A 27,037-nucleotide genomic window follows, 5' to 3' on the forward strand; every position below is an offset into this window, starting at 1 on the left:
GATGTGACACTCTACCAGAGTCCATCTACCAGGACCCTAAATGCATTTTAATTTGGGTAGTAGATTCAGAGCCAGAGATCAACGCCTGTGTATCCAAAATTGTTCTGCACCCTACAGAACTTCTCAGGAGAGTCCATTCACTTCCTGTCCTCTCTCCCCAGTGGACAAACAGTTTCAAACTCATTGTTTTTCAAGAGGAACATAAAGGAGAAAGCTGTCACCCTAAACCAGTACTGGTTTGGAAGGTGAATCCAGCCTCATTTTGAGAAACAAGGTACCTTTCCCCCAGCACAGAATTGATGAAGGCAGCTCTTTTTTAAAAAACTCAATGATTCTAACATCTGTTCCTTGGGTGAATCAATAACCTGACACTTAGCAGTGGCATCAGGTCACATGGTGATCTTCGCCACACCACCTACAGCCGGCACAGAGAAGCAAGGCCGCCTACAGCCATAGTGTCCAGAGCTTCCGCTCAAGATACCGGTGCATCCAGTTGGACCTGTGGACACAGCGCCTGGGGCCAGTTGCTCCGGAGCCACTTCTGAAGTCGTGCAAGGCTGAAAAGAACAAGTCACCTGCAGGCTCAGTCACTCCGTGGTTTGGGAGCTCTGCCACCACCTCGGGGCCACCGTGCCTGGGACTTGGCAGGAGTTTGGGCCCCAGGTTCCCTTCCACAGGAGAGAGAGAGTCAGCTTCTACTTCTGCTGCAGGTAAGTCAAAATGCATCCCTCTGTTTGCACATAGATTTTGCAAAGTTTGAGTGGAATGAGACAGACGACAGAACAGGGCAGGACAGAGAAACCCCAAGCTGGCGCAAACTGGGAAGGCTTGGGCTGGCTTGGCAGATGACAGGTTTTGTTAGATTTTTAAAATAATGTTGCTTTAGGAACAGAAAGAAAGCCAAGCCAAAAAACATCAACGGTAAGTTTTCCTCCTTTCCCTCCCTCCCCCCAAGATATGCTGAAGCCAGGTTTAATTTTATGTCAGGAAGGAATTCTCTCCTGAGACTTTCCTGGCTCCAGCTCAGCAGAGGATAATGTTTTCCAGCCATGTTTCCAGAGCCCCTCAACAGTTGAAAGGAAAACGGCACCGGTGCTGAGGCCTTGACTTTGAAGCAGCAGGGGGCGCTGTGATAAAGAACTGGGTGGCTTCCTCTCCCACCAAGGTGATTTCTGAAATTCAGTCAACGGTCTCTCTGATCTCTGATCGTTGTTTTTGGGACCAGGGAATACCAAAGGGATGAAAAACATTTACAGACACCAGCAGGCTGTTCGACCTCTGATTATAATGCAAAGCCTTCGTGTTATGTTTTAAATCAAAAGAAAAATAAGCCTTAGATATTTGTACAAGTTGCAGGCCAGCCCACCAAGCATGACGGTATTTCAGGATTCCTTCCATCACCATGTAATGACACCTCGTACTGAATATTGCAATCCCAAAGCCTTGGACAGAATTGGATATTTAAAGTGGGGCTTCCAGGGCATAAGAAAGAGCCATTATAACAACCTCACAGAAATGTACCTACCTTCATTCTACAAAGTACCGTATTTCCCCATGTATAAGATACACTTTTGTTTTGGGGCCAGAGATTTGAAATAAAATGTATTACAGCCTGACCGGGCGGTGGCGCAGTGGATAGAGCGTCGGACTGGGATGCAGAGGACCCAGGTTCGAGACCTCGAGGTTGCCAGCTTGAGCGAGGGTTTATCTGGTTTGAACAAAAGCTCACCAGCTTGAGCCCAAGGTCGCTGGCTCAAGCAAGGGGTTACTCGTTCTGCTGAAGGCCCGCGGTCAAGGCACGTATGAGAAGGCAATCAATGAAAAATTAAGGTGTTGCAATGCGCAACGAAAAACTAATGATTGATGCTTCTCATCGCTCCATTCCTGTCTGTCTATCCCTCTCTCTGACTCTCTTTCTGTCTCTGTAAAAAAAAAAAAAATGTATTACATAAAGTTATTGAACTCAAGTTTTATTTATCATAAAATTCATACAGCTCTTCATCACTATCAAAGCTCCCATCCACTAGCTTGTCCTCATCTGTGTCTGATGACGAATCACTATCTTCAACAATGGACTCAAAAACAAGCTTGAAAAAGCAGGAAATGCAAGTAAAAAAATCTACAACCACTGTATAAGATGCACCCAGTTTTTAGACCCCAATTTTTTCCCAAAACGTGTGCTTATACATGAGGAAATATGGTATATATCAATAATGCCCAGGTGACTTAGGTGTTTGGTAGCCCTGGTTTTCAGATTACTTGGACCCATTTAAAAACTAAAGTAGAAGAAGGTAGAAAGGCCAAAACTCACTGCTCATCGTTAGAAATCTCTGCTCTCCTTTGTGTTGGGGTGTTTTGAAGTTTGACATTGAAACATACCACTGTTTAGTCAAGAATAAAATGATTATTAACATTTAGGTCCTTCTCGGGCTCACCACCTCTGATTACTTGGTTTCTTCTGGCCTTAGCAGGGCTCCATGTAAGCATGAATTCTCTACGGGATAGTGGGTCCTCTGAGAGCATCTGAGGTGGCTCCATAGTTTTCCAGCTGTTTTCAGATATTAAGCCTCGGTCAGTTCAGTCATCAAACACAAGTTTATCCTCACCTTCTCTTTCTGGGGCTAAAAATGGACAATTCCTGGCGGTTCTCATATACATTTCTGTGAATATTGTGTCTACGTTATTGTCAAGGGTGCGCATGGGAGTAGTAAATGTTGGCTTCCAGAAGAGTCAGCTAGAGGGAATGCTGAAGTTCAGGGAAATTGAGTCCAGGAGAAGAGGGAGGTAATGAAGGATTCAAGAGGAGAAGCGGAATCTTTGAAGGAAAGAGTTAAAAATGAGAGAGCTCTCTGACTCGGTGCAGGGGTAATACATCTAACCTGAAGGTTGATTCCATACAGCCCAAGGAATTCTGTCATAATGGAGTGCCTCAGATTTTCAGACAGGTCATGGTAAAATCATCTGAGAAACCAAGAAGTTGTCCAGAAAATAGACTGAAACTAATAGAGGCTGTCAGGAACAGAGTCGACAAGCAAGCAATCTAATATGAATATATAAATGGAGGTGGAAGAATTGAGAGAATTAGACACAAGTAGTTCAAGATGGGCCTGGTCTTCTCTCAGAATCATTTTTGGGAGAAATCACTATTCATATCGTATAACATCATGAAATACTTTACATTTCTGCCCTTGAGAGAAGAACAAACAAATCAGCTATTTCTATACATCGATGGCTTGCAGACATATGTCTCCAAATATGTTGATGAGCAGTGTTCTCAATGGTTCCAGAAAGTTCCAGATCATCCATCAGATGGCTAGGAGCTCATTCTAAACTGTGGTCCAAGTAAGAGCTGCCATATGTCTTTGCTTCATCCTTATACTGAGTCAGAACTATATTTGGGGTCAAAATAAGACTGCATCCTTCCTGTGCTCCATGGGGCCTCTGACCATACTCTGATACCTGGAGGGTTCACTGGGGATAAAGTGACATTACATGTGGGACTCGGGGATAAATTAGTAAGGAAAGGTTTGCTTTGATTGTGATTTGGAGTCACTATTTGTTCTCTCCTTGCAGGCTTTCTATGAATTTGAATGGGTTTACATATGTACCTGATTAGTTAAGCAGTGTTAACTCAGTAAGAACTTTGAAGCTTTTATATCTGTAAATTATTCCTCCCAGTTTTACTAGACCTAGTATGAATTCTCTACGGGGTAGTGGGTCCTCTGAGAGCATCTGAGGCAGCTCCATAGCTTTCCAGCTGTTTTCAGATATTAAGCCTCGGTCAGTTCAGTCACCAAACGCAAGTTTATCCTCACCTTCTGTCCTCCTTCACTCTATCCGGTACAAGCATGAACTGGCACCCTGCCTGACTGGGAGTCTCTCTCAGGGACACCACCATGTCTCATTCCCCTCCTGGGATTCCTCTTCCAAGGTTCTGAGTGGCAAGTGGACAGGGGAGGGGAAGTGTGTCATGCATGCGAACAGGAACTGCCACCACCTCTCTCGGTGAGCGTAACCTGGCTGCTGATGCCTTCTTGGAGGCAGGTGTCCTGGTTCTGGCTATCTCCATGGATTAGAAGTCTGGGCTCTTTGTACCACAGTGATTCGTACCTCAACCTCTTTAAGCCCCTCAGCTCCTGTTACTGGCCATAGACTCCCATTCAGAGTGGGTGGGGACACAGGGTTGAAATGGGGATGAAACAAGCTCAGCTAGGTTCTGAGAACTGGCCACCTCACCCCAGCTGTCTCTTGTCTTAACCATTAACTGGGTGAGTTCACACTGCCCCCTGTAGGCACTCTCTCTCCAAGACCGATTTCCTTTGAACCTATGAAGTATATGTAAATTTACAAACCCTTTTTCTCAGCAGATACCAGTGAGGGAACTGAATTATACAACAGTCTTGTGAATGATCCTACCAAGGAGGTTTTAGAAAGAAAGAACGGGCACCCCCATTTCCATTGCTCATGCAAAGAGGAAGGAGTAGCTTCTTATGTCACACACACTGCATTGTACTAACCCTTGGGTTTGTTGCCTTGCTGTCTTGTTGCCAGTCTCATAATGTGAGGGACAGAGTCTGGTTGTAGCTGGCCACATCTGTCACCTCATAGGAAATGTTGTCGGTGACTTCAGTAGCCGTCAATGCAGCTATTGAATTCTCTTTCCTTTGCCCTTGCCTTGGGTAGTAGGAGTCCCACAAAGAGCTTATCACAGATTGAAAGCCAACAAAGTCCTTTGGAAGAAAGAAAATATAGAGTAAACATATAAACATTCAGCATAGGTATTTGGAATCAGTGGGACCATTCTTAAGATTTTTCATTATTTTCCATTAATTCAATTTATTTAGCAAAAAAATAAGAACCCAATTTTTGTTGTAAGCCAGACATGATGATAGACTCTTCTAATGAAAAGAAGAAGCTATAATGCCTGCTCTTTAAAAGCCCTCTCTTGTTGTGGACTATTTATAGTTTATAGCCCTGAATATATAAAGGTAAGGGGCTCAGGGCTGTGAGAGAGGAGAAAGTATGTATCTTTCCCTGAAGGGTAGACTTCAGGGAAAAGATGGTATTCGAGCTGGCTCTTGAAAAATGAATGGCATCCATCATTAGGTGGGAAGAGAAAACAGGGGGAAATCTTTCTGGCAGAGACAGTAGGGGAATGTGCAAGACAGAAAGATATAAAGATTACGGTGAAGTTAGTATGTACACCTTCGGGGCAGCGAAGTGAGTGTTGTGAAGGACGCTCTTGGAGCCTGGAAGAGAGTCTGTTGAGTCCAAACTGCTGATGACTTTGTAGTATCTCTCTAGAGAGAGTGTGGGGTTTTTTTGCACATAAAATGGGGGATTACCAAGGTTTTAAAGCAAAAGAATGATATACAGAATGTCATTTTAATAATAAGTTTTGGACATCACTATAAGAGGGACGGGAAAGTGGGGAATTGGGAAACAAGTTGTGCTAATTCTAGGAGAGTTGGTGAGCGCATAACCTAAGTGTATAAAGACAGGGAAGGAAGAAAGGAGAGATAGAAGAAATCTTCAATAGTCAAATTAAGAGAATGGCTCAGTGATGTCAAAGCTCAGGTGCCCGGGTGTATGAAACACTCTCGCTGAGATAGTGGACATGGGAAAAGCTTGCTGAGAAGAAGATCTGAGGGGAGTTTATTTTGACGTGTTCATGTTGAGGTGACTTGGGAACATCTGGAAGGAGCTGCCCAGGAGGTATCCAGGCCGGAGTTCAGAAGACACGTCTAGGCTGAAGGCGGGGCTAATCCACGTGTCAATGAGGCACGAAGCCAGGAGAGTGGGTGGGAGAGCGTCCAGTTGGAATATTCAGGGAAAAAGCAGGAGACTAAGGACAGAACAGGCAAAGGACTGAATGAGGTAGGAGACAAGCTAGTGAAGAAGGGGGAAAGTCACCAAGGAAAGAAATCACAGTGGGGCAGTGCCCAGAGGCAGGCAGAGTGTCCAACAAGACAGAAATAGTCATGGCATTAAAGACTGTATAGAAAAAAAAACTGTAAAAAACATTTTTTTTCATAAGATAAAGAAATTAAGAAGGGCTTGAGTGATGTTGGCTTCAGCCAGACGTTGTTTTTCTTGTGTTTAGATATTTGAAATAGATATCTTAAAATAGATGTTTTAGAGAACTTTAAGCTGTCTCTGGGATCAGAAATCTCAGCAAATGCTGGTTGTTGTTTTTTTCCACAGAGCATAAAATGTGCTTATATCCTTACATTTTTCTTTAGGATAAACAATTTTTGAGCAAATAAGCAAAAAGGAAGAGGCCGCCACTTAAAAAAAAAAGAGAAAAGAGCATATACTATACATGGAAAGGCCATTGCTGAAGGCGTTGGAAGTGATAGCAGCAATTTTTCTCTGTAGGAAAGGAAACAACTTCGATTCAGGAAAAGTAGCTTGCTGACAAGGCAGTCAGTCACATGGCTCCCCAAAGGAAGTTAAGAGATTGGTTTTTTAAAGTCATAGTTCAATGGAAAGTGAAGTACATGTTCACTGGAATAAAGCTTCCTTCAGTTATACTGAGTGGACTGTCAAAATAACCAAGAGGCACACAAAAGGATGGGATGGTAAAGCCTCTCTCTATGCCCCAAGCTTCTAAATGTCAAGTCAGATAATTTGCTGAAAGAGCAAACAGTTTGAAATAGAATGAGAAAGTGCACATGGGATATTTATTTATCTAACATTTTAGTCCCATTTTTGCACGTAATTGCATATTTTCTTTTAAAAAAAAAAAGACATCAAGAATAAAAGGTTTTCAAAAGTATGACATTTTTCTGTGAAGGATTGGATCAGTGGACCACCCTATAAATATGCAGTCTTTTTTCCTATAGGCATAGCTGATACATTATAAGATTAATATGTCTTTTATGTTATTTCTGTCTAAAAAATAGTGGAATTTGAGAAAGCCTCTGAATATGTGTGAACTCAAAGAGAATGAAGGAGAGAGGAGATAAAATTATTTAAGTGCCTACTGTACACCAGGCACATGATAAGAACGGTGGTGATAGCCGGGACATAGTCTATGAGTTGTGTCCAGTGCTCAAGGCACTAATGTGCCTTCAATCTTGGGAGAAGTCATCCAGGCTCCGCAAGCCCCCATCCATGTTTATCCCATCACAATATTGTTGCCACTGCTCTTGGCTCTCATCTCATTCTGAATCAAGGACAACTTGGATCTGAGAATGGTTGCGATGAACAAAGGGGAAGACTTTTCTGGGCACTTCACTGTGGATTGCTTCCTTTCTCCCTTGGGGCTTCACCTCTTGGCTCTCTTTTGGAAAGCAGACATGCTAAATTAGAGTTAAACCAGAAGACGCTACCTAGAAAACTTATGTTTTCTTAGGACTATGGACTCCTTTATAACTCCAGAGACTTCTCTACTCTACCTCTTAACCAATGTGGGAATCCCTCCTACACAGAGAGGCAACCAAGGCAAACACCTAGACCTGGACACCATACAAACTCAAATTCCAACTCTGGCACTGCCACTTACAAGCTGTGTCCTGAGGGAAGTGGCTTCACCACTTCAAGTAAAATAGAATGGTTGAAATGCTTTCTTGTGGGACTATGACAAAGACTAAATATGATACCGTATCTTACACAGTTGGTATAGTGCTCAGAACTTAAATTGTAGTTGGGCAGAAAAATGACTTGGGTATTTTCAGTTACCTGGACCTCACTATTTTAAATGAGCATCTATAGCAGTGTTGAAGTCAGGATGGGTAACTCTTTTGCAGACTAGCACAAAATTTCTGGTGAACAGGCACCTGCCTGCAGATGGGTGATTGAAAGACACTGATCTGTAGGTTTCTGTCTATGAGAGAGTAGGATGACTTGGCTCCATGAAAATATCTAAATTAGATTAAGCAGTAATTATGACAGTCAAAAGATAACATTTATGAGCTTTAAAATATTGGTTTTAAACATTGTTCTATATTCTCATTCATTCGGTTCTGAAATAAAATCATTTGTCTATTTAGTGAATAATTTATAGAACTAAAGTTAGGTTCTTTTAGATCTAGGGTACTGCATGTTAAAAGCCCAAGTGTTATTAATATCTATTTCTATTCCTCTCTGTTATTCATGCCGAGGAATTCGGAGTGAATATTAATAACTGGCCCTTGGAGTCAGACCTCCAGTAACAGAGAAAACTACTCATTTCATTGCAGCTGTCATTCAAATACATAAGATTCTAAATAGAAATGCAGAACCCATATAGGGCTTGAATTTCCATTGTTTGGATTTTCAAATCTATGAATTAATGGTAAATATCACAGGAAAAAATAAGACTACCTCTATGTTTCAAGAATGATTACACTGGAATCAGTATAATCTTTTCACCAGGAGCTTAAAGTAAAACAAGTCATTGTTCCTTCTTCAATACTCCCTTTTCGCAACAAACTATTCTTACCAACTCCCTAATATCTTGCTACTAGTTTGTGTTTTGTATATCGTGTTCTCACTAAGATGAAAGAATTACGCTTCTCTGCATGATACTTGCATTTAGGCTCTCGCATTCTTGAATAAAGTTGGGGCATGGAATTTTTGGCATCCAATGAACATCCTTCCTCCTGACCTCACCAAGCGTTTGGGGGACTCTGGAAATCAAACTAACTAAATTGGGACTCTTAATTCTATCCTCTTATCTTGTCAAGCAATCTTTTATCAAATATAAATGTTCTCGCTTTTTCTATCACTGTGATTTTTTTGTGGAGTAGTGACTAAATGAATGTGGAATGGAGTCCAGATTTAACACTGGCTCCCCTAGGTGGACTTGAGCTACCCTGGGCAAATTGATTAGTAGTGTTGTGTCTTGGTTTCCACACCTGAAAGCAGATATTATAACAATAGTACACACATCACAGAATAATTGTGAAAATGGATTAAGGTAATTTCTATGAAATTGTTGGAACAGTACTTTGCATTTATTAAGTGCTTAATAAATATAAGCTATTATTAGTATTGTTGTTTACAATTTACTCAAAACAAAGCAAGCTAAGACAAGTTGTGATATGAAATGTCAAAATGTATGAAAATCTTCAGACCTCACATTTCAAATGACAGTTCAGTTTACTTAGTTAAAGAAAACCGAAGTCTCTTCAATCTGCAGCAATATATATTCAATATTTCAGCAGAAGGACTACTGGTCAAGAAAGCAAAAGAGTTTATAAGTAATATTAGAAGCATAGTTTCAAACCATGACTTAAAAAAGAAAAGGTAGCCCTTTTCACATTAATGATTTTTATTTTTTTATCTTTTTGCACCTTGATAGTCTTTTAGGGTAGGAGAATTTTGACTTTGTAGTTCCCATAATACATTGTTGCCAGTATGGAGGAGAACCAGCTAGAAATGGCATGAAAAATCTTCACCTAAATTCATTTCCTCCTCCACTTCCAGGACAGATAGAGTTCACATCCGGGCAACTGTTCGGGCATTTATGCCAGCCCAGAATAATGCTGAACAAATGCTGTCCAAAAGATTAGGAGGGACTATTAAGACAAGAACTTGTTTTAATCAGAAGGAAGGAAACTACCACTTAATTTGAGAAAGAACTGATGTGAATACACAGCTAAGAAAAATGGTGTGAATGCACATCTATTTATTTTTAAAAATGACCGCAGCCCCAGTTCTCTGAATGTATCTGGCAATACTGTTTGCTGCATATCTTATGAACAAGAGACTGCAACTTTTTCTCTTAGATACAAGAAATTTAAATGGTAGAGCTCTGTATAGGAAAAACAAAAACATTCATTATCAGATAGCTCAAAGCCATTAAAAATAGAAATTAAACTAGAATGTAAATAGTAGGTAATGTAGTAATGGAGAATATTTTACTACAAACCTAAGTAGTCTGAAATAATTTATTATAAAACCATACCTTAAATTCCAAATAAACATTCTGACATCAAAAATGGACACAAAATTATGACTGACTAGCCAGGAAAATGAGAAATACAAAGAGACTGTCTCCCTGTGGTAACCTAATTGCAAAATGCATTCTATATAGAAAATGGCAATGTCTTTAGCAGTGAACGACTCAGCAGGAAGGAAGAGAAAAGAGGAAGTCTCTCTTGACTCAGCTGGAAAATATGAATGAATAAAATGAAGTTTAAGGAATAGATAAATATAAAAGAAAATCTAGTGTTATTGAAAAGAGAGAAAAAGTTAGACAATGAAATAAATCAGTCTGTTCAGATGATTTGGAAGAATAAAAGGAGCCTAGAAGACTAACAACATATGCCTAGAGGTGATTAAAAGACTAAAGGAGAAAATAGATTCTGAAAAGTAACTAAAAAATATGATTCAGTATAAGAAATGGGGAAGTTGGTTTTAAAAATTGAGACAGAGCCTGACCAGGCGGTGGCACAGTAGATAGAGTGTCGAACTGGGATGCAGAGGACCCAGGTTCGAGACCCCAAGGTCGCCAGCTTGAATGCAGACTCATCTGGTTTGAGCAAAGCTCACCAGCTTGGACCCAAGGTCGCTGGCTCGAGCAAGAAGAGGTCACTCGGTCTGCTGAAGGCCCACGGTCAAGGCACATATGAGAAAGCAATCAATGAACAACTAAGGTGTCGCAATACACAACAAAAAACTAATGATTGATGCTCTCATCTCTCTGTTTCTGTCTGTCTCTTCCTGTCTATCCCTCTCTCTGACTCTCTCTGTCTCTATAAAAAAATAAAATAAAACAAAATAAAATTTGAAACAAAGAGATTTTTTTAAAAAGAGGGAGATAAATTCATGGACAACAGGGTGGTGATTGCTAGAGACAAAGAGAGGGGAAGGTGGAAGAGGGTCTAGCGGGCTGATTGGTGATAGGTGGAGACTTGACTTGGGGCGGTGAGCACACAATACAGTGTGCAGATGATGTGTGGTAGAGTTGTGCACCCAAAACCTGTATAATTTTGTTAACCAGTGTCATTCCAAACAATTCAATAAAGAGGAGAAATAAAACAAAAATAGAGACAGAGAGAATAAAATTCCTTGCATTTTATTATTGCGTTTTAATTTGGGTAGTAGATAAAATGCCTTGCATTTTACTGCACAGTATACTTTCCAGAGCATTTAGCAAAAGCTGTCTTTCTTCATTCCTACTTCCAAAACTAGGCTTTAAAATTAGACTGTGTTCTTTTCTTACTGGAAAATGCCTTGAATCTAGATAGAGATAACCTCAAAGATCCCACTGACCTCAGACGCTGTCTAGAGAGAGTTCCTGGGAAATAGGACAGGAAAGCACCAAAGGGAGGGTTCTCTTGCAATAGAGGAGAGTAACCCAGATACAAATCTTCACTATGTGCATATAGGGAGTACATAATGATATAGAGAAGCTAGTGATAAGCAATACAAAATCTGTAAGGATCAGGTGTCCTAGGAGTGTCTTGACCTTAAAAGAAGGGTACCCTGGCCGGTTGGCTCAGCGGTAGAGCGTCGGCCTAGCGTGCGGAGGACCCGGGTTCGATTCCCGGCCAGGGCACACAGAAGAAGCGCCCATTTGCTTCTCCACCCCTCCGCCGTGCTTTCCTCTCTGTCTCTCTCTTCCCCTCCTGCAGCCAAGGCTCCATTGGAGCAAAGATGGCCCGGGCGCTGGGGATGGCTCTATGGCCTCTGCCTCAGGCACTAGAGTAGCTCTGGTCGCAACATGGCGACGCCCAGGATGGGCAGAGCATCGCCCCCTGGTGGGCAGAGCGTCGCCCCTGGTGGGCGTGCCGGGTGGATCCTGGTCGGGCACATGCGGGAGTCTGTCTGACTGTCTCTCCCTGTTTCCAGGTTCAGAAAAATGAAGAAGAAAAAAAAAAAAAAAAAAAAAAAAAAAAAAAAAAATATATATATATATATATATATATATATATATATATATATATATATAAAAGAAGGGTAGACTCAGGGAAGAGTTAGGTGTTCCAGGAGAGGGTGACAATGAATGGTGGTGGGGGGGGTGCATACACTTGATAGGGTTGGTTGGGTCCTACACCAGTCGAAAAAGGTGGGATTGTTTTACTGTCATAATACGTGGACCAGGTGGAGGATTTTGAATACAAGAGAGGTGCTATAAAAGAATCACTTTAGAAAAAGTAGGGTGCAGGATGATAAAAGAGAGGGAGGTAAAAGCAGAACTCTATCTCAGTAGCCCTCTTATAGGATGATGGGTTGAAATAAGGTGTCAAACTAAATTTTTGGATTAAATTGAAAAGTAGAGAATCAAGAGTCTATATGAGATTACACATTTTTATATAGAGGAGGTAGGGGAAACTGGGTAAAAGAAGGTGAAGGGATTAGTCAAAAATCATATATACATAACACATAGGCACAGAAAACAAGGAGGTGATGGGCAGAGGGAAAGGGAGTAGGGGTTAGGCGGAGGTGGGCAGAGGGAAAGGGAGTAGGGGTTAGGCGGAGATGGGCAGAGGGAAAGGGAGTAGGGGTTAGGCAGAGATGGGCAGAGGGAAAGGGAGTAGGGGTTAGGCGGAGATGGGCAGAGGGAAAGGGAGTAGGGGTTAGGCGGAGATGGGCAGAGGGAAAGGGAGTAGGGGTTAGGTGGAGGTGGGCAGAGGGAAAGGGAGTAGGGGTTAGGCGGAGATGGGCAGAGGGAAAGGGAGTAGGGGTTAGGTGGAGGTGGGCAGAGGGAAAGGGAGTAGGGGTTAGGCAGAGATGGGCAGAGGGAAAGGGAGTAGGGGTTAGGCGGAGATGGGCAGAGGGAAAGGGAGTAGGGGTTAGGTGGAGGTGGGCAGAGGGAAAGGGAGTAGGGGTTAGGTGGAGGTGGGCAGAGGGAAAGGGAGTAGGGGTTAGGCGGAGATGGGCAGAGGGAAAGGGAGTAGGGGTTAGGCGGAGATGGGCAGAGGAGGGGACAATGGGGATGGAAAGAGACTTTATCTGGGGTGTTAGGTAAGTGATACCGTATGCAGATGATGTTTTGTTGAGTTGTACACCTAAAACCTGTCAGTTTTGTGAATTAAAAGTACTCTAATAAATTTAATTTTAAAAAGAGAGATATGTGGAGAAAAGGGAATCCTCCTGCACTGCTGGTGGGAATGCAGACTGGTGCAGCCACTGTGGAAAACAGTATGGAGATTCCTCAAAAAATAAAAAATAGAACTGCCTTTTGACCCAGCCATCCCACTTTTAGGAATATATCCCAAGAATACCATATCACTGATTCAAAAGGAGAAATGCACCCCCATGTTTATGGCAGCATTGTTCACAATAGCCAAGATATAGAAACAGCCTAAGTGTCCATCAGTGGATGAGTAGATTAAAAAGCAGTGGTACATATATACAATAGAATACTATGGGGCCATGAAAAAGAAGGAAATCTTACCGTTTACGACAACATAGATGGACCTGGAAACTACTATGTTAAGTGAAATAAGCCAAGCAGAAAAAGAAAAATATCATATGACCTCACTCATTTGAGGAATCCAATGAACAAAGCGAACTGAAGAACAGAACTGAGACAGAGGAGGGATCAAAGGGACCAGAGGAAAAGAGGACAGAGGGAAAGGGGATGATAGGATGGGATAAACCTGAAAGGAAGGGGGAAGGGCGCTGTGTGAAGGGGGTAAGGGGGATGTTGAGAGGAATACGGAGGAGGGGGGATGCATTTGGGGCAACACTAGAATCTATGTAAACACAATAAATTAAAATCAATTAAAAATAAATAAAAAATAATGAAAGAGAGAGAGAGAGACTGTATATGAAAAATGACTTATTTGGGTTGAAGGAAAAAGATGAGACTCAGCATCATTCTGCATGGCTAGTCCCTCTATCCTTATTTAAAAGTTAATTTGAAAGACCTTTAGTCATGGTTGCTGAAGCATACTTTAGTTCTTAAGAATGCTTATCTTATCTCTCCTGACTTAATGATCTTCTCTTTGTATTCATCACCAATTTGATCCCCAAACATTGATGTTTAATGATGTCTAGAGGCTATTTCTCAATTTCTCCTATGACTCATATAATTCAATGGGAGAAATATCTGCACCATATATTTCAATAAATTCTCTCAAATTGCCAGCAAACAATCACATCTCTAGAAAACATCTTAATTATTGAATGAATACTTGTTGAATTCCCTCCTTAAAAAAGCCTTGAGAAGTCAATGCCATGCTGTTTTCTGTTGATAAAATGAGGAAAAATACTTGAACTCCAATTTCTCCCTCCATCTTTGACATAAAAAGGGAAGGGAGATAGAGTGGAGTCACAGACACACTTGAACACCAAGAAATATAATAAACTGTTGACCTAAGAACTGTCAAAAACTATAGAGAATTTTTATGAGAATTTATTTGAGCCAACCTGACAACATATGCCAGAGAGCAAGATCTCAAATGCTCTGGAGAGTAACAGTTTTATAGCTTTTGTGCATTTGAAATTAAGGAGGGAATGTAAGAAAATTGGAGAGAGAAAGGTGGGGATTGGCTTTTAAGATAGTTAAGCAGATTACGTGCTCTCTTGAGCATTAATACCCCCTTCTCGGGGGTCATGACTTCTGGCATCTCAAAGGTGTATTAACCCAGATGCACAAGTACAATGGACAGGGCTGGCTTAAAAGCTTTTATGAAAGAAGTTGTAGACCTGGGGCATAACTACCCACCATGACCAGCCCAGTTAGGAATTTACGATCAGATTACCCTGTAAGAAGGTTACTTTCCATAATGCCCCCTTTTTTTGTCCACACAACTTTCCCAAATGGGACATGTCAGTGAATTCCTATATCAGTTGGATGTCCAGAGTCCTCCCCACAAACTTCAACTGTCCATAAGGAGCTCATACTCATAATCATCTCCCCATCACTCCCCAAACATGGAGCTCCTCTAAGGCTCCTCTCAGAATGCATCCAGTTATAGGAGCTACACTCTTGAGATCCTTCAGCTAGACTCAAAGTCTTCCTCATCCTAACTCCCTTACTACATCACTGCAGCTCAAATCAGGTCCCCAATTACTGTTAAACTTACTGAAATACACATTGAATTAATCCACTCCTCTGTATCTTTCCTGTCTCCAAGCTCTTCCAAAACACAATTACCTCTTATCTAAACTGAGGTGATGGAGTTCTGATTTTCTCTACATTTAATTTTCCCTTCTCTAACACATTCTCCACACAGAATTCAGAGGGCTACTTTTTCTTTAATGTATGTTGTTTTATCATATTACTATCCTCATTAAAATTTTCCAGTGGCTTCTCCTTACATTTATAATAAAACTTATTCTTACAAAGGCCCATAGACTGGGCTGGACTTACAATTTCCCACCTCACCAACTTCATCTCCTTGTTCACCTTGCTCCGGTGACTCTGACCTTGTCTCAGACCCTTGAACATGACCTTGCACCTGCTATTCCCTCCATACCTACCTTCAATCTACTCATCCTCAGAGAGACTGTTCCAGACCTTACCAAATTATACTAGTTTCCCTGATTATTTTCTCTCTTTTAGAATTTATCTTGCTACACAGTACAGATGATCATTTAGCCTGTTACTTTATGCATATTTTCTTCCATTAATTTGAGAGAGAGAGAGAAAGAAAAGGAGCAGTGGAAGGACAGAAAGAGAGAGAGAGAGAGAGAGAGAGAGAGAGAGAGAAACATTAGCTCACTTTTCCACTTAGTTATATACTCATTGGTTGCTTGTCGCCTGTGCCCTGACCAGAGATTGAACCCTCGACCTCAGCACTCTGGGATGACACTCTATCTACTGAATCACCTGGCCAGGACCTTATACATATTTACATATTTTTTCTTCTTCCCCCACAGACTGTAAAGATCATGAAAATAGGAACCCATAAAGATCATGAGATTAGAGACCTTTCTCACTATATTCCTGAGGTATAAGACAAATCTAATAGAAGGCATGAATCCAATAAAAACTGGATAAATAAAATGAATCTAGAATTTAAGTAAGCTCCAGCAGAGCAGGGGCCATGTCTGACTGATTTGCTATTATATCGCTACCATCCAGGAATGTGTATCTTTGGAACATCGGTAGGTGCCCCCAAATATTAGATCTATCAATAAACAAAGGAGAGAGTTCACTATTTGAATTCATTGAGGGACAACTGTAGAAAACTTCTTTCTCAGAGTGGGTTGGATTCTCTCAGTCCATGGCTCCTATATCTCTGTTCTTTGCTCTAAGTCAGACTAAACAGAGTAAGATTAGCAAAAATCTGGGACATGCCTTGTCCCTCCTGGGTCTTCCTTTCACCAATCTTCAAGCAAATGATGGACTTCCAGACCCTTCCCCATTCTACTGGTTGTCCCCTGCATATGCTATAGTTTTTGTTTTAGTCTTTTTTTGCCTCTTAAAATATATTGTACCAAATTGTATCTGTGACATATATTAAGCTATTATTATCACCATATTTCCATGTGGGATATTTTTATTAATTGCATACCTTGGCAGCCAGACCATGGTATGAATTTATATTAAACTTTCAAAATACTATTAAACCCCAGGAATGAGATTAAACCAGGTCATCTGCTTCTAACACTTCTGCATTTGATTTTCTGAATCTCAGTTCAGATTTTACATATATTTTTAGTAAATAACAATGAGACTGAACTCTAACTTCCCACACTCTTGAGTCCTAGTTCTGTCATCCCGTGCACTAACTCTGTCAGGGTTTTGTGTCACCCAAGACGCCATAACGATGATTGTACTTAGATTTTTAAAAACTTTGCTTTTTTGCCTTCTAAAAAACATGACTCTCCTTTAGTGTTCTGCCATCTTTTTAACTGCTCTTTCTCAGTCTCTGCTGAGGCTTTCTTCTATTTACTTCTCTACTCACTCATTTGGTAAGTCATGGAATAAATATTTATTGAGCATCTCCTCCATGCCAGGGACTGGGCTCATGTCCTAACTGTAAATACAAACATGAATTGCAGCCTTTGTCTTCAAGTGCATTTCCCAAAGTCCTTTGTCCTTCACTTACTACTGGGCACTTTTACCTATAATCATTGCTAAAAATATATACTCTGCTAGATCCTAAACCAAAGTATTCAGCTTCATAATGTCTCTCGAGCCCTAGATGACTATTTTGAATTGTTTTCTAGGCTTCACTGAATTATTCCATAAAAAACCCCTCAAATTCTACATGGTCCAAACTTTTAACTCACATGTGTCAGTACCTCTAACCACCTTCATGACACTGAGCTTAATTGATGCTACCATTATTTGCCTAGTCATCTAAACTAGCAAACTGGGAATCACTTCATTTTTTCTGTTATTGACCTTTTGCACACAGTGGGTCACCATGTCCTGTCTACTCAATCTCATAAATACCTTCAGTCCCTCTTTATCTCAGCCTCCCTATGGCTACTCTTCTGGTTATCTGCTATCAAATGGATTCTTTTTGTATTCTTCTAACTGACTTCTAATCCCATTCTCTCCAGATCCATCTCCCACACTGCTATCAGGATGCCAAAAGGAGTTGAGATGTTTACAAAACATGTATTCTATACAGTAGGAAGTTTCCAATGAACAAATGAAGTAAGAAAACATGTGTTAAAGAAGAAATAGTCTATGGAAATAAGATGAAGCCAGGAATACTATCTAACACTTATTCCTTCTTACTATGTCCCTGCACTGTTCTAAGTGCTTCCTATTGTTACCTCATTCAGTCACAGACAACTTATGAGAATTGTTAAGGAACAAAAAGGTTAACATATCCAAGATCACTTGACTAGTGAGCTAGTCAATCCAAACCCAAGTGGTCTGCCTCCAGAGTTCATGCTCTTCATCACTCACAGTGCTGCCTCCTAAGACTGAAATAGAAGCACAAAAGTTATGCCATGAAATTTTATACACTTGTTACAGGCAGTCAACAGATTTAACACTTAACTCTCAAATGGTCAATACCAAGAGCAAAGAAAGCAATTCCAAGATTTACAGTGTTGGAAAGTAAAAACAAGCCAGCTGCCCATGGAAAACATGGCAATATTTAACGCTCTGATTAATTTAAAACAAAAAAGTGAAGGCTAACTGCTATAAGCCAGTTTGGCTGCTCCAAACTGTCAAGTTCTTTTGGTAGGATCTATAGCCTCCGATGGTCAGAGGCAGATAGATAGGCTCTCTCCACCAACAGCCAAACCATGCCACATGGGGATGCTGAGTGAAAGCAAGTGTCAGTCTAAATTCAGACACTCTTTTCAACATTTAATAGCAACCAGACCAAAAAAAAAAAAATACAGTCACATAAGCTTATAAATGTGATAAAGGCTCAGCGTCTGCCCCCGGGACTCAGGCAAATGCCTTACAGGAACCATCTGCTCAAGGCAGATGCAGCCGTATTCCAGCAGCCAAATCAGCCAGCCTCTAGTCCAAACAGCTTACAGAATCCTCTGTTGAGTGCTGGACATCTTCACACTTACTCTGCCGCTTTCCATTCATACAAGGACAATGGCACATTTACAATGTTTCCAGCAAATCTACCCACCTCAAATATCCATCAAGCACCAGTGAAAACTTATTTCTGTCACTTTTTGGCCAGGGTATTTTTTTCTGAAACATTCTGTGCCATAGACCCATTTAGCAGTCTGACAAAGCCTGTGGACTACTTCTCAGAATAATGTTTTTTTAAATGCATTTTTTAAATATTTCAAAGAAAACCAGTTTTAATGGAATGCAGTTATCAAAAATAGTTTAATAAAAACACACAATTTCCTTTTAAAACAAATAATAAGACCTAAAAACTACTGTAGATCTGAAGAAATAATCTTGTTTTTATTTTGAAATACCTACAATAATGTAATGCTACATAAAAACTCATCAAGTTGTTGGTGAACCCCAAATCAAGATAAAGGGTGCTCTTTAGCCAATGCCACTGTCTCATGGCATCAGACAATGGTGGTTTCATGTATCCATCTCCAAATTAGACATATTTCTAACACAGGGAGCAGAAACAAAACAAGTCTATAGACCTGGGCAAATGTTTTCTGGACAGAAATAACAGCAAACAACTTTGTAACCTAAATGACAGTGTTAACATATGAAAAGAATCCAGCAACTAACAGCTGTACAAAATCTAGAGGAAACACAGATTATGTGAAGCAAGAAAGAGCCAACCTTTCTCAGGCACATTATTTTGGGGTGGAGGGGGTGGTGTCCAGATCCTTGTTTTCATAAAGCACTTAGTTTTAAAGGTGCTATTTTTAACTATTGTGTATTGATTTTCAGTTTAACTCTCAAAATATGGCAGGAGCAATGGCAGCTGCCTTTGGTGTACCCCGATATTACAAGAACCTTTAACATCAGGGGCACTTTAATTGTGGTTCATGAAGCTGTTGGACTTCTATGGAGTCTCTGATCCTTCTGAACATAGTCATGAAAATTTAGTGTAAGCAGATAATCTATAGCTCACACCAGATTCTTAAAAGGGACCTTGACCTGCAATAACTAAGATGCATGTTTTATACTATGTTTTTCTCTCATGGCACACGTGTTGGTCTCCAGAGCCATATTTTAGCATTGCTCTCCTGGCTATATTTTCTTTTCTTCACAAATTTTAATTTAAATCTTTCTTGACCTCGTCAAAAAATCACTGGCCCAAGCTTTCTTTCATTATGTCCCGGTGAAAGGCACTAAATGCCTTCCCTGCAAAGTCCTTCTAGTGTGTGAACATCAGTTATGTAAAGTAGCGCTCTCTGCCCCACCACAGCCTAAGGAGTTTAGGGTGCATGCTCACTGAGTTTGATATCAACACAGGAAATGCATGAAAAGAAGAAGATCTTTCTTTTCCCAGGTTTTCCTCCTCCTAAACTAAACTATGTGCTTGGGATGGAGAATCTGGATTGGCCATCACCAACTATTCCAAATACATAGGGATCTGGAAGCAGGCAAAATATTGTGAAGAAGCCCATGAAACCAGAAGCAAACTACAAATGCTTAGAAGGAGATTTGTCACTCATGCGCAAACCATGGATCAGCCTCTATTGTCCTGGTGGCTCCAACCAGGGGATGTGTCTCCTTGTTGACATAAGGCTGACCTAGAACAAAGAAAGTTGATAACATAAGCATATCCTTTTTCCCAGCACTTGAGTGTGTGTGATTTAACCTTTAACTCTTGCTTGTTGATGTAGGTGAGATGTCAGATACTTTCTACTGAGCTGTTGGCAACTGTTTAAAGTATTTTCATCACCCTTCCACTGGGGAGAAGCCAGCCTCAGTCTAACAGGTTACTGTCACAGAGTCGCCTCCCACACTGTCCCCTCTTCTCTCTCGGCCACTTCCTCCGGACTGAAAGAGGAAAGCAGTGACAAAGAGCAGGACCAGACTGCTAGTCACTGTAAATCTGCAATTACTTAGTGTCACTTCTTGTTTTCAGAAAAAGTATACTTCTAGCATGGAATAGACTGATGTCTTGTGGCCAACTGTGAACAAATGATTTAAATTGTGACACAAACAATAAGGAACCCAGTATTAGAAAATATAACTGCATTTTTCATCCTCTTTTGAGTCTTTAGACTCAGAGATAAAACCTCTTACTTTTTCTGGATCAAACCTGTGTCCTGAAAGGACAAGACTGTGCCCTCTGCCCGCTTTTATACTTGGAGGGAACCCATCCAACTTTTCCTCAGGCTGAACCCAAACCCACTGTCTACTCATTCAGGGCCAAAGTTTTAAGTGGATATATTTCTGTTTAATGTTTAAGCCAAAGGATAAAGTTCTTGCTACTTTTACCTTTTCAAGACAAAGGTCTTCCTGCTACCAAAGGGAGGGAAAGCATAAAAATTCTTAGCAGTATGATTTCATACATATTTTTTTCTTAATGGTCATTCTTGTTCTCTTAGATGGAGGGGGAAATTTTGCTGAGAAATTGACTCTTAAGCTACCAGTAAAATCCTAGATGTATGTAATATACAACTGGAGAAATCAACTTGAATAAACTAGACACCACCCGTTAGCATTTCACCTTTTCAGTCTGGACTTTGGGCTCATTTCTTGGAAAGGAAATCTCTGTTCATTAAAGAAAAGTGTTTGGGCCAAATGCACAAAAATAAGAGTGGGCGGCGGCAGGGTGGGGGTAGGGTGGAGGGAGGTCACTGCATGACTCAGAGAAGTTTGGCTTCTATAATTAATATTTTTAAGCCTTCTTACTTCATTTTTAAAATAGAGTTATATGGTCAGAGGGAAAAAACTAACACATAGCAGTGTGCCAAAACTCCATATATATACATATATGTGTGTGTGTGTGTATATGTATAATTCATGCATGCATATTCATACATATATACAAAAAATCATACATAGTACACATATGCGTGTATTCACATATAAGGTCTGTACTGTGTTTATTGGATGTAGATTTTTAAATCATCCATGCCACATGAAATAAAATTATCTCAGCTGCACTCTTTGCTGGGAGACCGGGTAAAATATTTCCACAAGAATGTGTAAAACAGCCCTTGGCTTAGCTCTTAACTCACCAGTCATTCAGAACCATCATATCCGTTCCTATACCTTCAGAGGGAGAAGAGGTAGAAAACGGGCCCTTTGGAAATCATGGTGTCTGCCTCAGACATGATCTTTGTGTCACTCTGTGCACTACATACCTCAGTGGCCCAATGGTTTTAAAGAGTTCGTATGCACATCAGAAGTTGCCGTAAGGATTACCACCTAAGGCATCCTCTGACATAACATATTCCATCTGTAGAAAGCAAATCTTAGGGAATTGATAAAATATGATGCACACTTGTTAAACATTGGTAGTCCCCAATTCATATTTAAGGCATCTCAATTTCTAAATTATAAGTGAGACAATATGCAGTGTCCACGGTTCAGTCTGACCCTGCAGGGGCTATCCAGGGAACTAACATACTTTGTGGGGTTCATATTTTAACTCACAGGTAGATAAGAAAAGGCAAGAACAACGGGCAGAGGTAATTGGAGCTCTGATGACACCAGAGCAATACCTTTAAGTGACACGATTGGCTCCAAAGTCAAAACTACTTGACTGAGTTTAATGTTTTTCAAAGTAAAATTTAGTCAAGACCTGCAACTTTTCAAACTATATTTTCTTTGTAAAAAGTAATCCTTTAAACTTCTGTGGTCAAATGTAACTTTTGTGGCATTCATGAGCATCAAGGTGTTAAGACAGCAGCACCATACTCAAAAAAACAACAAAAAAATAAATAAATGAATAAAAACAACAATAAATAAATAAATGAATAAAAACAACAATAAATAAATAAATGAATAAAAACAACAATAAATAAATAAATGAATAAAAACAAGAAAGGAAGCCAGAGGCAGGACTGGTAGAAGTGCCTCGCTGGTGAAGACCACCACTATTAGAAGCATGGGTGTCAAAGAAGCAGCGAAAGGAAAATGACCTATTTGGTCATAAAGAATTTGGATCTGCTTCTTATCAAAGAGCTAACTGTGGCCAAGTCTCGCCAGGCATGCATCCTGACCCCTTCCCTCTGCTTTTCTACTCTTTCTCAGTCATTCTGGGGATCCCCTCCCCTGTTTGTTTCTGCACATGTCTACTTTTCTGCTTGTTTCTTTTCTAGATTTTTGCTGTTGACAAACTCTAAAATTCATTAAAATTGAAATCATATGCCCACAAATTCATACGTGCCCTGGCCGGATAAATCGGTTGGCTAGAGCATTGTTCTGATACACAAAGATTGAGGGTTCAATCCCCAGTCAGGGCACATACAGACACATGTGGACATTTCTGTTTCTCTCTCCCTCTACCAAATCAATAAATGAACTTTAAAAATGTCATGCAAACACATACATGTACAATTTGCTCACTGTTGTAAATCAAATAAAGAAATAGTTTTTTTACTGTTCATAATAGCAGACATACTAGATGAGTGAATTGACCATTGCAACATTATATCCTTACCTAGCATGTCACTTGGTGCATTGAAAAATAAGAACATATCAGCCCCAATGACATAAAAGACATCTTGGAAGACAGAGGGGAAATGTAAGGATGGTTCATTGCCTTTTTGCATGGCCTTCAAGGCACTGCATGGGAAAAGGCAATGAACCATCCTCATATTTCTCCTCTATCTCTCCAAATGTCTCTTATGCAATTCTTCAGAAAGAACTTTTAAAAACCTGAGGATCAGGTGCATCAGCCAGCCAAGGAAATCTGGAGGAGAACCAACAGAATCTGTCTTCCATGGATAAGGATATAGAGAGAGGAGCAGGGAACTTCAAACAAATCCAGGTAGTCCCAAAATGACACACTTTTCAAGTGATGCTCCCATCTTAACTTGCTGATTTGGAGTGATGAGACTCAATAGTCCTGTAGAGTAGAAGACCATAAATAGATTGGAATTGTATGAAGGCATTGAAAAATGTCAATAAGGTTTTTGTTGTTGTTTTGTTGTATTTTAACATAAGAGCTTAAAAAGATTCCTGCTCAGACGAATCTTTTATTTGCTCTGAACTCCTGAGAAAGTTTGAACAGCAGGTATACATAATTTGCTCTAACACGAATACTTTTTCCATACACTTGTGAGCCTTAAAAACAGCTGCTGGGGTCCCCTAGTGATGGTTTACTTTTGGAACCAGATGAAAGGACTCCTTGGTCCAGTGGTGCAAATTCCTGAGGCACCGGGATACGAGGAACTATAAACTATGCTATAAAAACCTCCACTATTCCTTGCTTTGATGTCTTGGTGTTTCCAGCAAACGAGATATACTTTCCAAATGCTCCTCCTCATTCAGTCATGCTCTGGGGCTGAGCTGTAAGGGACAGTTGGAACATCTGTTCGGTAGCAGAAGAGTTTAGGTGGTGGGAGAATTACTGCATACCTTTTCAAGGCCTGGTTCTACAGGTTCAAAACCTGCTGTCACTTGAATGATGAAATCAATCAATCAAACCTATTACTAGATATGAGGTTGGTCCAAAAATTCCTTGCTTTTCAGCACATTATTGTGTAGAGCCCAAGAAGACCATCTTTTTCTCTCTAACTCCCTCATAATTCAAAGAGGACAAACCACAAGGCAGATAACGAAAATTTTCACAAGCATTAACTCAGAAGGAGCAGAGATTGGGGGAGATTGTTGTTAGAAATGCTTGAGGCAGGGAGGGAAGAAAGAAAGAAAAAGCGGGAAAGAAAACAGACATTTGAAAAACATTTTTCTCTTTACTAAGCAATTTGTTTCCTCACTTTTTTGTGGCTCCAGTGATAGCGTTCAGGAAACTCGGTGATGTCATTTCCTTTCAATAGGCCAGTTACATAAATGTTGGGGAAGAGCCAAGCAAAACAGCCCTCAAACAGATGGCCGTGTGTGTAAATGCCAAAAAGTGAGAACAGCCATTTGCAGTAATTTTTTTTTTTACCCCACACATGGTATAATATTTATTTTACAACCTCTCTTATGGACTTATGTGGATCATTCTTGTAATTTTTCTAGGAAAATAAATCCCAAAAGAAGCAGTCATAAAATACAAAAAAACAAATCACTAAATAGTGAAAAATAAGGTAACGGGCAGAAGTGAGCATTGTGTGGGGAGAACACAAGCCATCAAAGAAAGGTCCACGCGAGACTCCCTGGGTGAGCAAACGTGCTAGGAAAGGGATATCTGTATCTGTCAGGAAAGTTCAACAAGGCCAATGAACTCGCTGTCTGAGCCTCAAGAAGTTCCAAATGAAATGCCTGCATGGCTTCCACAAAACAACGCACTCTGTCCAGATTCACTCTTAGTCCTTCAAAGCCAACCCAAATGCAGCTACAGAGTGCCTGCACAATGAACAGTTTACAAATCTCCTGTTCCAAGGACATATTGAGGCAATCAAGGGGAGTTTACACTTGTAGCTGTGAAGAATTTCAGTTATGCATAATAAAACACAGCAAGGAGTTCGAGGCTTTTCAGCTTCAAAACCCAAATTCTGTTCTTGTTCTATGTAGTGACTGATAATAGCATTTTTCTGCCCTTGCTGCTGACGAAAATGAAATGTGGGTGTTGTTTTTGTGCCTCTGACAGCACATGTTATGCAAAGAAAAATAAATTAATCCTTCATAAATTTTATCCATTAGCTTCCTTTGATATTTCAGTATTTCAATTAAATAAGAACATGTAAATTTAAAAAGGAGTCATCTTCCTAAATCCAGCTGACATAGATATTGGCAAGGAGGGAAAAATAAGAGTAAAGTAATTATGATTGTTTTCTTCTTTGTTAAAATGTTGTTGTTTTTTTCCCATAGAGATTAAGGAACCTTCTTTCTCTTTTATCTGTCAAATTTCCACAAGTATGTGGTTATGCTTTCTAACCTCTACTTGAATATATAGCAGTAAAATGTCAGATTTATTTGTTCACAAATATTTATTAAACATCAATTATGGGCCAAAGACTGTGCAGGAAATGGGTGATAAACAGATACCAACGGAGGGATTATTACTCAACTGCTCAACTATTTTACAGACTCTATTTAAAGATTACTTTGTTTGTTCTTTTCAAGCTTCTACCTACTTTTGTGCTATTCTAACTCTTGGATCCCAAGAAAATATTTGGAACACCTCTATTTCCTGTGAGAGTTCTATACCTCTTAGGTCAGGGAAGGACATTTTTAGAGACCCTGTTACCTTAGGTAGGATTGTGTCCTCAAAAAGGTTCTTATGCTTGTTTTGGACGCTGCTGCCTGAACTCCACCGAGCAACATAATAGGTTCCATATGCCCATTTTTTTGAAGAACACATTTTCAAAGCAGCAAATGTTTTGACGGATTGGCTCTTGGAGAGCCTCAATACTCTTATAGACATCGTTTAGCATTTCACAAGGCCCCTACTGTTAAATTCTGGGAATGGGGCCAGGGTAGCCTACCTACTGGTGCTCTAAGTAACATTAAAATATTGAGAATTCTTAACCATCATGCTTAGCTAAGACATATTTGGAATGTGAGGATTTCTTTGCTGCCATGGAACCGTGTGTGTGTGTGTGTGTGTGTGTGTGCGCGAGCGCGTGCGTGCGCGCTTGCACATTATAAGGAGAAGAGGGAAAGGCCCTTAGCATCAATAACTGAACAAAAAAGTTTAATGATGGGAGTTTTGAATGTTTAAACTTTTAACTCTTTCATCTAAAGTAGTTATTGAATTCTGATTCTAAATATATATATGCTAGAAGCAGTGGAAAGTGACAAAAAATACAATAATATTATAATGGGTATAAAATAGGTCTAAATGTTACTTTCTCAAAGGCTAAGAATTTTATCCAGTCTTCTTGCTTGCCTAATATTATCATCTATGTGCATCCCATATCATTCGTATGAACATAAGCATTTTTTGGCTCTGTCTTTGCAAATTTGCTTAAATATTATATTCTTTTGGACCCTCCTTTCCTTCCTTCCCCCACCCCCATCTTGGGATCCTAAATCAGTAGATCTGGGTTGGGCCCTAGAATTTCTATTTATAAGAACTACTTTAAACAAGAGAAGGAAATATGAGTTAAGTTGAACTTTTTATGTAAAGTCAGAGTTTATTTATCAATGGAAATATGTACAAAGAACTTTCAAATAAAATATGTGCTGACATTCCTTATACATGCAGACACTGGCTGGCTAAATGAGAAGACGATATTGATAATAAAATATTAAAAAAAAGAAATCACTTCAAGCCTATGTCAGGACTCAATATGCAACTTTTAGAAAATTTTAGAAAACACTTTAAAAGGCAAAAATTAAGATATTTGTGTACAGCCACCAAATATACTATTTATAATTATTTTTCTTTTAACTTATCAGCTTCTGAATTTTTCCACACAATCTATACTTTTGTTAAAATCTTATTAATATTTCTGCATTCTCAGTCCATGTGTAACAAAAATATCATAAACTGGGTGGCTTATAAACAATAAAAATTATTTCTCACATTTTTGCAAGCTGGGAAGTCCAAGGTCAGGGTGCCAGCAGACTGTGTCTAGTAAAAATTTTCTATTTGGTTCATAGATGGTGTCTTCTAGCCATAACCGCACGTGGCTGGAAGGGCAAGGGAACTCTCTGGGGTCTGTTTTATAAGGGTACTAATTCCATTCATGAGGGCTCCACCCTCATGACCTAATCATATCCTAAAGA

At 40.0% G+C, this 27,037-nt stretch overlaps 1 protein-coding gene across 2 annotated transcripts in view; it reads left to right on the forward strand.

Annotated features, from left to right (window-relative positions):
• The first annotated feature begins 426 nt into the window (after positions 1 to 426).
• The window catches only part of DAB2 (DAB adaptor protein 2), a 168,733-nt gene continuing 142,122 nt past the window's right edge, over positions 427 to 27,037 (forward strand). For both annotated transcript variants that reach the window (XM_066378560.1, XM_066378552.1), the window contains exon 1: positions 427 to 710. The gene's annotated coding sequence lies outside the window, so the exon portion shown is untranslated. The remainder of the gene's footprint in view (positions 711 to 27,037) is intronic.

This window comes from Saccopteryx leptura, chromosome 1 (genome assembly GCF_036850995.1).
Source record: "Saccopteryx leptura isolate mSacLep1 chromosome 1, mSacLep1_pri_phased_curated, whole genome shotgun sequence".
In the NCBI taxonomy this organism is placed as follows: domain Eukaryota; kingdom Metazoa; phylum Chordata; class Mammalia; order Chiroptera; family Emballonuridae; genus Saccopteryx; species Saccopteryx leptura.